This window comes from Rhamphochromis sp. 'chilingali' (assembly GCF_963969265.1).
Source record: "Rhamphochromis sp. 'chilingali' genome assembly, chromosome: 3".
NCBI lineage: Eukaryota > Metazoa > Chordata > Actinopteri > Cichliformes > Cichlidae > Rhamphochromis > Rhamphochromis sp. 'chilingali'.
Genome location: NC_137931.1, coordinates 41,395,072 through 41,408,502, shown reverse-complemented (window position 1 = coordinate 41,408,502; position 13,431 = coordinate 41,395,072). Strand labels below are relative to the sequence as shown.

The following is a 13,431-nucleotide window of genomic DNA, read 5'->3' as shown; positions in this document are numbered from 1 at the left end:
CTTTCATGTTGTTTACCCCAAACTCTCACAATACCATCCAAATATTGTAGCAGACCAGAAAACATCTGTGATTATCCAATTTTAATGAACCCATGCAAATGTTATCCTCAGTTTCCCGATTTTAGCAGACAGGAGTGTCACCTGGTATGGTCTTCTGCTGCTGTAGCCCATATGCTTCAAGATTTGATGTCTGTGTATTTAGAAATGTACTTCTGCATACCTTGTTTAGAACATCTTCTGATCTCTGACATCAACAAGGCATTTTCCTCCCACAGAACTGGCGATCACTGGATGTTTTCTGCTTTGTGAACCATTCTCTGTAAACTCCAGAGATGGTGGTGCAAGAAAATCCCAACAGATCAACAGTTTCTGAAATACTCGGATCTGCTCGTCTGACACACCAATGATGCCACGTTCATAGCCACTTAAATCATCTCTCTTCCCTATTCTATTATTGATATGAACTTCAACAGTTCTCTTGGACATTTCTATTGGACATGCTTAAATACACTGATTTGCTGGTGTGTGATTGGCTGATTGGTGTTTGCACTAACAAGGTGTACCTAATGAAGTGGCTGGTAAGTTTCTAGTTAATGGGCTAAAATATGGAAAATTATCAGTAAGTGCTTGTGAACACTTCACTAAATGCTAGAAAATGCTGATTGATTATACATATATTCAATTCTACCTTCTATTTCAGGCAGCAGGTTCAGAGTGGCCAAGTATACTGATATTTGTAAAGAAACTGTAAAACTGGCATTTGACCTACCTACTGTTTTTGTGCATGCTCCCTGGATTTAAAGCTTGTGTTTCATCTCAGCCTTCTGGACCATGGCAGACACATTTACTTCAGGCTTTTTCACCAAACAGTCATCTCCACCTTAACAGTCAGTCTTCAAAAGAAGAAAAAGTCACTGGTATCAGTGCTGATGGTGCTGTTAGTGGCTCCCATAGAAGTTTGTAATTCGGTCCCAGGATACAGTCTTTGATCAAATCATGCAGTTTCTGAAGCAGTGTCAGTAAAGAAAACAGAGTTTTGGCCACACTTGACTGAGCCTTTTACTTAGAAGCACTCACATGATGAAGGAAATGCATTAATTTTATTTGTAGTATAATATTTATATACACGATGTGATTTTCTTTGATAACACTCCTTTGATCAGAAGGGGGAGAACTGTCAGCAGATTGGAGAAGGGCTGGCGGTAGAAATACAGCTAAAATATGGTTTCACAAATAATGCTGTTCAAATGGAGTTCACATGCCTTTTTGAATTTGACAAAAACAAATCTGGTAAACTGGTTTGCTGATGAAACATCCCAAAACATAACATTTCCATAATTCACAACTGTCAAAAAAAAGGTTAGGACGCAAATGGAGGAAGTTAAAGGCTGATTGACTTAAACGAAAAAGCTTTAATGCTGAAGTAAATCCAATTTAAACAAAGTCCAAACATGAAAAGAGAACTCTATAAACACTAAAGGCAAAAAAAATTACAGTGCTGAACATAAGGAGAAAAAACAGGAAACGAGACGAAGGTCCAGTCCACAGTTAAAGGTTTAGCCTTGCTGCCTGATTCTGGCCGCCAGGCAAAGGCATTTTAACTTAATATCTCATGGTCATGATGACCTCCTTATAAAAGCCTATTTCATGAGCAGAACATACAGGAACACACTCAAAGTCGATACATTGCGCAATTGTCATTCTCGACCTCCATGACCATATCTGTGTGACAAGACAATCCCAAAGGCCAAAACTAAAACAGCTATACCAAAAGGTGATACCATGAAACAGACACTAGAAAAGAATATTTCAGTATGTCGTTCACATGGATGGCATGTTGCCTGGGTCCAGACATATGAATCAGTCCACTCCACTGAGTTGTCTGATTCATATGGGACGGGGAGATAAAAGGTGAATGTAGTCACTGTGACCTCACCCGTTGGTCTGTGTACTTCAGTTTTAAAGCTTAGGTTTCTTTAGATTTAATGTCAGTATCTTGATTTTTTTGAAGAAGAAAAACAGCAAGGAATAGGTCTGATGGGAACCCAGAAACAGATGGAGGACAAAGCATACCCTTCTATATCGTCTATTTTACCCTCAGTGTGACCATTATTTATAGAATGGCTTAGATATTTTTGCTTTAACCCTGCAGTGAAATTTGAATCTGTACATAATGGTTTCTAATCCCAGTTCTTATTGATTTTAGTATGTTGACACTTTGCCTTTATTATGTCCTCCCTGCCACGACCCTACAAAAACAGATACTGATAAAATACATTAGCAGGAAAACGCTAGATTCTGGCTGCAAAAAAGCACATGTATTCTTTGTGTTATGCCTTTACTGGGAACATCATTAAACATCAAACCAAACCTTTCTTGCTCCCTGCCTTCCATCAGGGTCAGTCAGAGAGTCTCTGATTGGCTGTCTGTTTATAATAGGCTAAGCAAAGCCCAGCTAACAGCCTCTTGTCTCCTCCCCTCTCACCTTCATTTATTATAGATCACCTGCCCCCACCTGCATGGCTTCATTACTCCCTCATTTACAGCTTCTCTGGTCTGCTGACTCTTCTTTTTTTCCTCGGTGCCTAACAGCTCTCCTGGTGCTGCTGTTTCAAACCCCGCCAGCATCACCCCTCTCTTTGTCTGTCTTCCCTCTCTTCCTCCTATCCCTTTCTCTCGACCATCCTGAGTTCTCATTTTCATCCATTAGGTAATTTAAACCGTCATGCAGGCAGTCGTTCGTAATGATGGCAAATGACTGAGTGCAGTTTGCTGATAGCCTTTTAGTGCTAGTGTCATTCATTTCTGGGTCAGTAAGCTGCAGGACCTGGATTGGCACCAGTGGTGACCCTGACATATGACACACACAAATATCCCTCTCTATTTGTCAGACACACATGCACTGTTACTCCCTCCCTCTGTTTAGCTGCTTACCGATGAGCCTATCTAGAAAGCTGTCTAATGACTTGACAAAGCCATATAAACAAAAGAGAACAAAAAGTTATTGGCAGCTGGGCCCGGGAACCTTTTGCTGCCTTCTTATTTCTCTTAGTCTACTTATACGTGAAGGTGTAGTACTGTCTAAATAGTAATAAGCTAATTGACCAAAGAGTATTTATTTGATTGGCATTTACTAACCTTGCTATACCGGATTTTTACCTGCGTGTGCTCCCTTTATTTGTATGTTTAGGCTTGAGTTGCTTTCTCTCTTACCTTGTTTGGCCCTCAGGAGACAAGCTATCCTGAAAAAACAAAACAAACAAGCACAAACGTAAAATAAGCTTAAGGCCAAATCACTGTTGCTACCTGTGTACTATTGCTAGTCTGTGTATGTGTGTGTGTATTTTGAGTTAAAGGAAGAATAAGGTTTTAGAAATCTTGAAATGTTTGAATTTGTTGATGGAAAATTATTTAATGGGGAATGCACTCAGCATCAAGTCTTTTCATGCGCTCTCTTACATATACAGATGCCTTGAAACACAATAAAACCCACTGCTGCCTCCTGCACTTTTCACTTGGTTGTTTACTCAGGCTGGATGTGCATCACTTTCAGCTTTCTTTAAATGAAGGCAGCTGGTGGGAGTTTGTGTATTACAATTCTAAAGATTAACATCAGTTTGTCAGGATGCTTATGTAACTTATTAAATTTGTTTTCCATCACTGTGACCATTTAAATGTGAGGATTTCTCTGAATAATTGGAAGCAGGAAAATGCCGAGGTTGGCTGCGCAAAAAGTTTGTGTTCTGTTAAACAAGTTTAAACTCAATGCAACAAAACCATTGGGGATTAACTGTGATTTGTTACCACGCTAGCTGTGGGACACTAAAATGTTGTTACAGCAGGGAGAACACAACCTGCTGACCTTGGTAATTCTCTAATTTGGCCTGTGCAGTCACCAACTTTACTTGAACATACAGGTGTTAAAAATATGGCCCACAGGCCAAAATCAGCCTCCCAAATGAGTCAATCTAGACCATTTATGCAACAGTATTTTTGCACTTAACACTGTATTTTGTATAGAGGGACACTATGTTGCAAGATGCTTAGAATGAACAATGAGAGCAGCTGTCTGACCTAACACATTTCTGGTAAGAAATTTACATTCATCATGGGCGTTAATGTCTTAGTAATTTGGGGCTTTAAAAGATTTCTTTAAACTTTTCTTTTTCTAGGATGGAATGATTGCACAGCATACATAGTGACAAGTAGGGGCTTCTTTCTTGGTGAGCACACTGGCTTCACTGTGGACAGTGGTGCTGGTATTCCAGCAGTTTTCAGTTTATGACAGGCTTCAACCTTGGTGGTTTCTGGGTTCTTGAACATCAGAACCAAATTTCCCGTCATGTAAAGGTAACAGTTTGGGCCATCACCCAGACCTTGGCAAAGTGGTAACACATCCAAATAACTTGTACTCATGTATTATTGTTGAAGGAATATACCATTATTTAAAAATCACTCCAACAGACCTTCCCAATTTTTGTAAAATGTAGAATCTCCTTAGAACTTCACTTTGGCCCTTGGACTTGCCTGTCGTTCGTAGTATTGGTCATCCAATGAGTGCTGTCAAACAAATGCTTTTTAGGGTGGCAAAGTGAAACTACCAGTTGCAGTCAATAAGGATCATGAAAAAGACCTTTGGGCAGATGTGTGCTGTAAAGTTATTCCAACTTGGAAAAAGAACAGTTCAAAGAAATTATTAAAAGCCCCAAATTACCACCACATTCATGCTCCTGATGACTGTATATAAATTTCTGCTCACAACTGTAGATTATTCTGGCCTACAGTATAGAGACTGAATGTGGAAAATCTGAGACATTGTTGAAACTGCATAATTTTTCTTATGATACTCATGTTGCTCATGAATGTTCTGAACGTAGTTCTTCACACCAAAATAAAGGACATTTGACGGTGTTTTATTGGTTTTTAATAAAATTATGTTAGTCTGACTAACTTGAAGTCAAATTAAGCTATCCCATGATCTAAAATGAACATGTTCAGGATGGATTGGCTTATCATTTTGTACAGATATTCACGATTTCCTGATGATGTCACAGGTCCAAACAGACTCAAGCGCAGACCAGGTTTATTTCAAAATGAAAGTCAACAGTTTATTTACAGAAACACCAAGTGCAATATAGACAATGTGCAGGGCCCGGGGCTTTCAGGGATCCATGGGGAGGAAGGGAAAAGGTCCCCACACACACACACGCAACGTTCCTCTTCAGTCACTCAGGCTCTCGCTTCACGCACATCTCGCCACTCAGCCACTCTCAGATAATCCAGGGACAGGAAAACGGAACAGGTCCAGAGGACTCTAAATACAGGAGAACATGGTCAGAAACAAGCTAGAGATTCGCACAGGATAAACAGGTTTGCTGGAGCTGCACTAAGACAGGTTACTCAATGATCTAGTGGCAAGAAGCGCTAAATCACCATCTTAAATAGCGGCCAGGTAATCAGGCAGATCAGCTGCCCGTGAGTAACCAGGCCAGGTACATGGGCCAAAGGCGGAGCCCAAGATGAGCTCCGCCCAGGTAGACCGAGGATAGAAGAGAGGACATCTGAGTTTCTAAAGGCACCATAAAGTTGACTTTTGTGGTTTTTCATGAATTGTTTGGAAAAATATTTGATGTGAACATACTGGCTGTCTAACCAGGGTGCAACCTGTTTCTACAACAACAGTTGCAGCCTGCATTTAATAAGTGGTTAAGAAAATGAATTGGTGGATTTGATGTTCCCATTATGAATGTAACAACTTAAATGGATCATTAACTTAATGTCCAGTGCCACCTTCAGATGAAGATATCCTTTTGCATTTGCTTTCACTTTTCTTCAGTTCCCTCTGTGTTAAGAGCTGATTGGTAGAATGCTAATACTCTGACTTCACATATTGAGCATGGTAAACATTATAGTAGTTACAAAGCAGTATGATTTGCATCCTATTGTTAGTTGTTTTTTTTTTTGGTTTTTTTTTAAGCAAAAACTCCTAAGTGCTTCATTGCAATACTATTAATTTTTATTTTTGAAATTAAGGGCATAATGTGTAATGACATAAAAGATGGCTTTGTTATAAGGCTGCTAAATAGCTGTTTTTTGTGGATTGTCATTATATACATGCTGCAGTTTATTTCGTATGATCAGGTCTAGTGTATGGCCAGGGCTATCTTATAAAGGGGATTTTAATCTCACTGGGATTTAATGTTAAATATATGTAAAATGGTAGTTCTTAGTGTTATAAATGTAAAGCTGACTGAATGCAAAAAGAGATATAGAGTGTAACAGGCCCTGTGATTTATAGCCAGATGGAGTCACTGATGCATTCAAGTAACTGTTTTAAAGATGAAGGTAGCTCACTGGGTAATCTTGCACTCTGGGTCAGAGTTTAAACACACATTTGTTATGTCTGATTGAGACTACAGAGAGGACAGATTATTTAAGATGGGAAAACAACAATGAGCACAAAGCTTTAATAGCAGAAGTCTGTCTGGGCGTCTGCATGTCTGCTGACCTTTTTCCTGATTTCCTCTTCCTCAGTGGCAGAAAAACAAGCTTCAATCAGTTTGTTTTAATTGCCAAACAAATATACGTTCTGTTAATTAAAACTGAAATACGATGGCTTTTCTTTGTGTTGACTTCACTCGAGATACTCACCCACGTACAGTACCGTGAGATGTTTTCAATGAGTTTCTGGGGATAGAAAATGCAGTGTTGTTGTCATTAAAGCTGATGTGTGCTTCTTGATTGTTACGCCTCTCAGAGTTAAGTCTGTGTGCAAACAAAAGCCCAGTTCCTGTCAAAGACTAGGGGGTAAACTTTATCCCAGAATCCTCTCAGGGACGAACGCATTTCTCTGCTCTGTCTAATTATTCCTTTGGGTTTCAGGGGTGGCTGGACAATGTTTTAAGAAGACAGTTCTCCAGGGATTAATTTCTCTCATGCTTTGCCTAATTAAGGTATTAACAAAATGTAATAAACTCTTGCCAGAGGATGCTTCAAAGCAGTGCATTGCTCATTGCTCCAGTTGCCCCATCAAATATGTATTTAATCTAAGTATAATGTAGTGGCTACAGAAGATAAACACATTTACCCACAGCTATAAAGCCTAGGAATCGATATAAACCATTTCTTTGTTTACTCTCTTGTTTGTAGTTTGATTGCCTTCAGGGAAACAGAGAAGCAGGAAAAACAGAGAGGCAAAGATTAAAACAAAAAAACAGGGAGTAAGAAAGCACTGTCTCTGTAGTCTTCGTCATCATCTCAATCATCACCACCATCATCAGAACTCTTCAAAGGATCCTGCCCTTTTGAAAAGTCGGGATATGAGGAGATCTGATAAGCTTGGGCTCAGGGTGGTGCTGCAGTCCTTTTGGTGTCAAACTCACTGGAGAGTCCGCCTGGCTTCAACCATTCTTTAAAGCTGAGGATAGTCTCAAGCACTTAGCCAGGATTAGCTGAAGAGCACTGCTTTGAACAGGACAAAGATTTCAGCCATCCCCACAGTACAGCCATTATGCCATCAGCAACCTGTCTGTAAGCATCAGATGATTTGCTCTAAGTGATGAGTTGTTTAAGTCTTTTTCTGCCAGTGATCATTAGAGTTGCCTCCCATGTTTTTTCATCAACTCTGAAATCCAATGATATTCCCAATATGCCTGCAAATAAAATCTGCTGTATGCCTGTTTATTAAATGTAAGTTGAGAGCAAATAAAATAATTGCAAAAAAAAGAATGATATTGATTGTAAGGCTCATTTTATAGTGAGCAAGCTAACTTTGATGCACAGAAACAAGGCTTATGAATTTCATGAGGTATCTTACAGTTTGTCATCCCTATTTGAATTATGAAAATTACATCATCACAATCAAAAAAATTTTTTAATTCTAATTTGAGCATTTCTCTCACAGTCACTTTATAACTTCATAATTCTTGATTAACTGTCTTTTTCTGGTCTCTCCTTCAAACCTGCAGCATTACAATTGGCCAAAAGAAGATAATACATGATATACTTTCCAAAGTCTCACTCTTGGCTTTTATTTTATAATATATTTTATGATATGCCTTATGACACTGCTCAATTTTTAATTACTCAGGGGGCTAGCTCCCAAATATATAACACTTGTGGTTATTGGATAAGTCTTGTCTGCATCTTTATGTTCTCTGGCCTTTTTGTTGCTCCCTTAGCTAGGACTAACACTTGTGTTGAGGAAGCTGTAGTTTCATGGCCCTTTCCTCTAAAGCAGCCATCCAAAAGACCGGGAGGCATTTGAACCTGCTGACAGCTCCACAGAATTTCAAGTTATACTTTGTCAACAAAGTATTTAAATAATGGCAAACAGCAGCTGGGGTCAGCGTGAAGTATTTTTAAGTACCATCGAAGAATTGTTTTTCTTATTGCCTTTTCTCTGTCTTGTTATGCTTCTGCTATAATTAATAATTTAATGCCTTTTAAAAAAAAAATGTACTGGAAGTACTATGGAGCTGGTTTAGACCACTGACCTTCTGATTTGGGAGATAGCCAACTCTTCCTCCTGAGGCACAGCTACCCAATGATGAAAAATAAAATAACTAAGAAATGGTAAAAGTAATGTGTAATCATAAAAATAGAATTTAACAATGAATCAAAGATTTCTTTTGCTTATGTTCGTTCACACTTAACTATAGGAACAGAGAGCTTTAATGGTCTGCTGTGAAAGGAAAGACCTTATTTTTGGCTGTGTCTGATGAGATTAAATATAAAGTCTGTTTCATGATTTATTGATCATCATGTGATGATTTTAAGAGCTGAACTTCAAGGTGTCTTTTTCTGTGTGTGCGACTAGAATGGGAGAAAAAAAGTGAGCCATGGAGAAACCTTTTAAAGATTTTCTTTTTCTTGTTTTGCTTGTAAAAAGATATTGATTTAAGTCTTCCCAACTTAGAAAAAACATTTTAAAGCAAAGATGATAGACATTGTTTCGCTATGCATTTGATATTTGTGGCATGACAATGATTTATAACTGCCAGCTCTTTGGCGAGCAGACATGCAATCATGCTTTGGTAATGCCAATGATTTAAAATATTATGTCATTAAATCTAAGCAGCAGCCTAAACCATACCCCCGCCATGCATCCTTTCCACAGATGCAACCAGCAAACAGTGTATTGATTAGCACGAGGATAGCAAGATAAACAAAATGTAATTTGTGACATTTATATGTATCGTACTCATTACACAAGACAGACTCAAACAGACTCGAACTTTATCTCATTCTTATGTTTCAGTAAAAGCAACCGTCATGCAATACTTACTACCTTCAGGTCCAACATGAGCTGCTCACTTTCACTTGAGAAGGCAGAGGGAAGGCAGACACGGGGCACAAGTATAAATGGAAACAAGGTCCCTCCAGTTGTGGAGATTTAACGCAGGGCTATTCACACTTTATGCCGCTCAAAAGCTTCAGCACCACGGACAGCTCCTTTAGTCTTTAGATGCCGTGTGGTCTCCATTAGCGACCCTTTTTACAGCAGCCAAGAATACTGGAGGCATGTGGTAAAAACGCACTCTGCCTATAGGAAAAAAATATATACATGTAAAATCAACAAAAATGCAAGCTGCCCCAGTTATGCGTAAATTATACAACTCTGCTGAACAATGCCTTAATCTTCCTGTCCGCACGGGTCTCACGGGGGATCATTATTCTTTAACAAAGCAGTGGGTCTTTCAAACTGCCCGTGAATGTATACAAGCACCACTTTTGCAAACTCTTTCAAATGACCGTTTTTATTTTTATTATTTCACAAGCACCACAGTAATTATGCTAATGTTAAACTCCCACCGCGCAGACTTTACAGTGCAGGGTAGAAAGCCAGTAAGCCTCGCTATATGTCCATGTCAGATTCGCTCTTATGTGAAAAATGTTGATTCAACGTTTGCCGCTTAGGCCTGCCAACTAAATCCTTGGCAATTTGGGCATTGATCCAATTTGATAGCCTAAGCTCGCTCCATTGCAAGTAAATCTCAGGTTGAGGTCACTGCTACGCTGCCAAACAAGGTAATTCTTTCCCTAAAGTCATTAATTACAGCGCTCAGACAAAGGCCAAACGGGATTGTGGGGGCCTACAGTAGGACAGAGATGCCAAATCACGTCTTAAACTAAACCCTCTCCCTCCCCGACTGTCATAAATTCCTTGAACAGATAATGACTAATGGATTTGTGATTGTTGTGTGCCTGGGTTTATTACAAGCAACCACACGTCTTGTCAGGCGGTCTACATGCGTTACATTAGATGGTTTTCAAGAGATGCTCGAAGTACAAACTTCTGATCTTTATATCAACCTTAACACTAAAGGCTCCCCCCCCCCAACACTCTTACACACACTCACACATCATCCTCCTCCCCTTCGTTCCGCACACCCAACCACCAGCACCCCCCAATCTTCGTTCATCCCTCTCTCCTGCTATTTGAATAGAGAGCCTGCGGAGCACTCTTTTGTTCAGTAGCGCTCAGCTGCTGGAGAGGTGAGCACCACTCTGGCTGGCGCTCATCCACTTATCGCTGCTGCTGATTCGACAAGTCCCCGAAAGACGCAAGGACACGTCTCTGCATCCAGGCGCACTGCACACGAAACGACACACACCCTGTCTTCCTGTCTGACAGAAATTCCTCGGACTCGCGGGGCTTTTACGCGTCTCTTGGATGGTTCAGCTTCCCTGACTGTGGCGCTACCACCTGCACTGTATCACACAGACGCTCCTGTAAAGCTGCGGCATCGCTCTACATTCCTGTAGACGGGACCTGACTTGATCTGAAAGGTGAAGGCGAGTAGTCTTGTGTGTTTTTGCATATCTATTTATTTATGAATTTGTCTGACTGTATTATAAAATTAAGTCAATTTAACATTATTTTAATTCCACGAAACGAAATGGGTGTTTCACGAATTTTGTTCACTTAAAGTCGATCATCATTTGGAAATGTCCTTGTCGGTACTATTCAAAGACAAAGATATGTGGCTGTTACCAAAAGAAATGTGCTTTATATCGCAAAAGTGTGTAGTCTTTGCAAGCATGCGATTCACTGCTTGAAGCTAGTTACTGCTTCCATAAGGCTATTTTTCAATTAATCCTTTTAGGTTTTGCTGTGTTGGTGATTTAGTTTTAATAAGACTCCAAAATGCACTTTGACAAAAGTTAAGCGATTTTGCTTTTTTCTGTCTGTTTGAATTACGTCGTAATTGTCCAATTATGCAGCATCTGTTGAAAAGTAATAAATGTAGCAAAGCGTCGCTCCCTCTTATTTTCTCCTTTGAGGCTGCTTATGTTCAAAAGGATGTTTGACAGCGCCGGTTACTGTACGATTTGGATCTGTATGACCATGAGCTCACTTCTTTGTAGTGAAAATCCCATTTTCTTCTCCTTTGGTAAGCCTTCAGGTGAGGCAGATGGGGACAGAGGGAGCTTTTGGAGTGGGTGTAAGTCGATAGGCAGCGCAGGCAGGGCTGTCAGCGCTGTCAGCGAAGCAAAGGAGGGAAACCTGAGACATTATCTTGGATGGCACTTGTACTCCACCTAAAGGGTCTCTCAATTATTTCTACTGAAGAAAGGCTGGCATTTGGCAGAAGGAGCTCTAGGTCACAAACTGACTGAAAAGGAGGAGGTCCAGCCCAGCCTGCATGCCACGGTTCAGTCCTGTGTGGACATGGCTTTCATTTGCCTGTGTAGCAGCGAGGAGTGTTTTTTGTGGATGAAAAAGAAAGTAAAGTTTTGTTTCATTTTTCATGTTTGTCAGAGAACGGCAATGGAGCTGGAGTGGGGTTGCTCATGACCCCCTGGGAAATTAAGCAGAAATTCAGCCAAACTGTTTGTGAAATGGTTACTAGCCCCCCTCCCTCCCTTTTCTCACTCTCGCTGGGTTCTTATTCTGTCTTATAATTGTGTGTCTCAGGTATTTGCATACATGTGCACACATTCACTCAGCCAGCCAACCTAGAATTTGTCTAAGCAGTCTTCAGCCAAACAGATTATGCACCATTTTTATCTGATATTCCATCTCTCCAAATCTCCCACAACTACACAAATCTTTTGAATCTGTTTGGGCTTAGCATTGGCAATGTGATCCTTGATACTCCAGGTCTGCAAACTGACCAGCCTCATTTTCATTCTGTGACTGATTGTAGATAAAACATTCTCCTCTCACTGGTTGGGCAGCCATGTGTAGGTCTTTGTCTATCTGATAATTGTGTGTGTGTGTGTGTGTGTGTGTGTGTGTGTGTGTGTGTGTGTGTGTGTGTGTGTGTGTGTGTGTGTGTGTGTGTGTGTGTACATTTATGGCCACCGATGCTTCCAGTTGCTGAGTTTTGCTGTTGGATGATATGGGCATCATCAGCTCCTGTTGCACTATTAGTATCTGGCTGCACATTAAACTGCTGTTTAAGTCCCTCTGCTTCTTTCTGCCTTGTCCACTCATGCATATTGCAGAAGGTTTCTGTGTTTGTCTTTGTGTCTCTTTCTCTTGCCCTGCACTGTTTGGACTCTCACTCATCACTCTTGCACTGGATCGCAGGCTCTACTGTTAGCGCTATTGTTCTCAGAAGAGGTATTCTTTTTCTGTGGCATTGCCAGTTCACTGCCCCCATTTTCACATTTTCTGTGTGATGAGGCATTACAATGGATGAACAATATTCCTTTAGAGAGTGGTTCATCGCTTCATAGTGGCTCCTCTCCAACTGCGGTCAAGGCCAAAAGCAGTTCGGAAATGTTGTCATCACATCTCATGAGCATGGACAGAAAAGCAAGACAGAACGAAAGAGGAAAGAGAGAAAGAAAGAAAGAGAATGAAGAAGGGATGTAACAGACTGTGGGAGTTTTACAGCATTATCTGCTCTTTGCATGAGGTTGCGTTGTCACATATTTCAATAATGTGTCTTTTCTGGTTGGCTGCGCTCAGCTTAGTGCAGACACTTGTAGCGGAAGACGTGAATGGGCCAGAATTCAATTTTGCACTTGAGTAGTGTCCAAGCAAGTAAATTGGAAACTGTGAATTTTTACAGAGATTTCGCAAATGTAAGACATTAATATTCCTACAATGAACCTTCTGCTATGCTTAAAACAAACAAAGCCGCCCTGGCACAGGATGAAACAAGGGAAAGCTGCCAAGCAACTGCACAATATCAGTACAGAAGATCTCTGGGCTTGAGTTAGACTGTTTGACTGGCAAAGGCCTCCAGCTTGAAATCCTGTAGTTGGAAGAGTGTGGCGCTATGAATCAGCTGTGATCCTGCTGTGTGTAATTTTACAGTGGGAAGGAACATTTATTAATATGTTTTTTCTTTTGTGTGTTTTCGATAAAGGTTCAGAGCTGTAGGCTCACGACGTATGTTACAAATGGGGGTAGTTTTTTTTCCCCCCATGGTGGGAGAAGGGCCAGGAGGGATACTGGAAGACTCCTGCAGTGAG

General features: G+C 40.4%; 1 protein-coding gene across 3 annotated transcripts in view; it reads left to right on the top strand.

Annotated features, from left to right (window-relative positions):
- Positions 1-10,463: 10,463 nt before the first annotated feature.
- Positions 10,464-13,431, top strand: part of ncanb (neurocan b) — a 174,660-nt gene continuing 171,692 nt past the window's right edge. For 2 of the 3 annotated variants that reach the window (XM_080876810.1, XM_080876808.1), the window contains exon 1: positions 10,464-10,791. The gene's annotated coding sequence lies outside the window, so the exon portion shown is untranslated. Of the gene's footprint in view, positions 10,798-13,431 lie in introns of all 3 variants that reach the window. The other variant, XM_080876809.1, reaches the window with a different exon arrangement.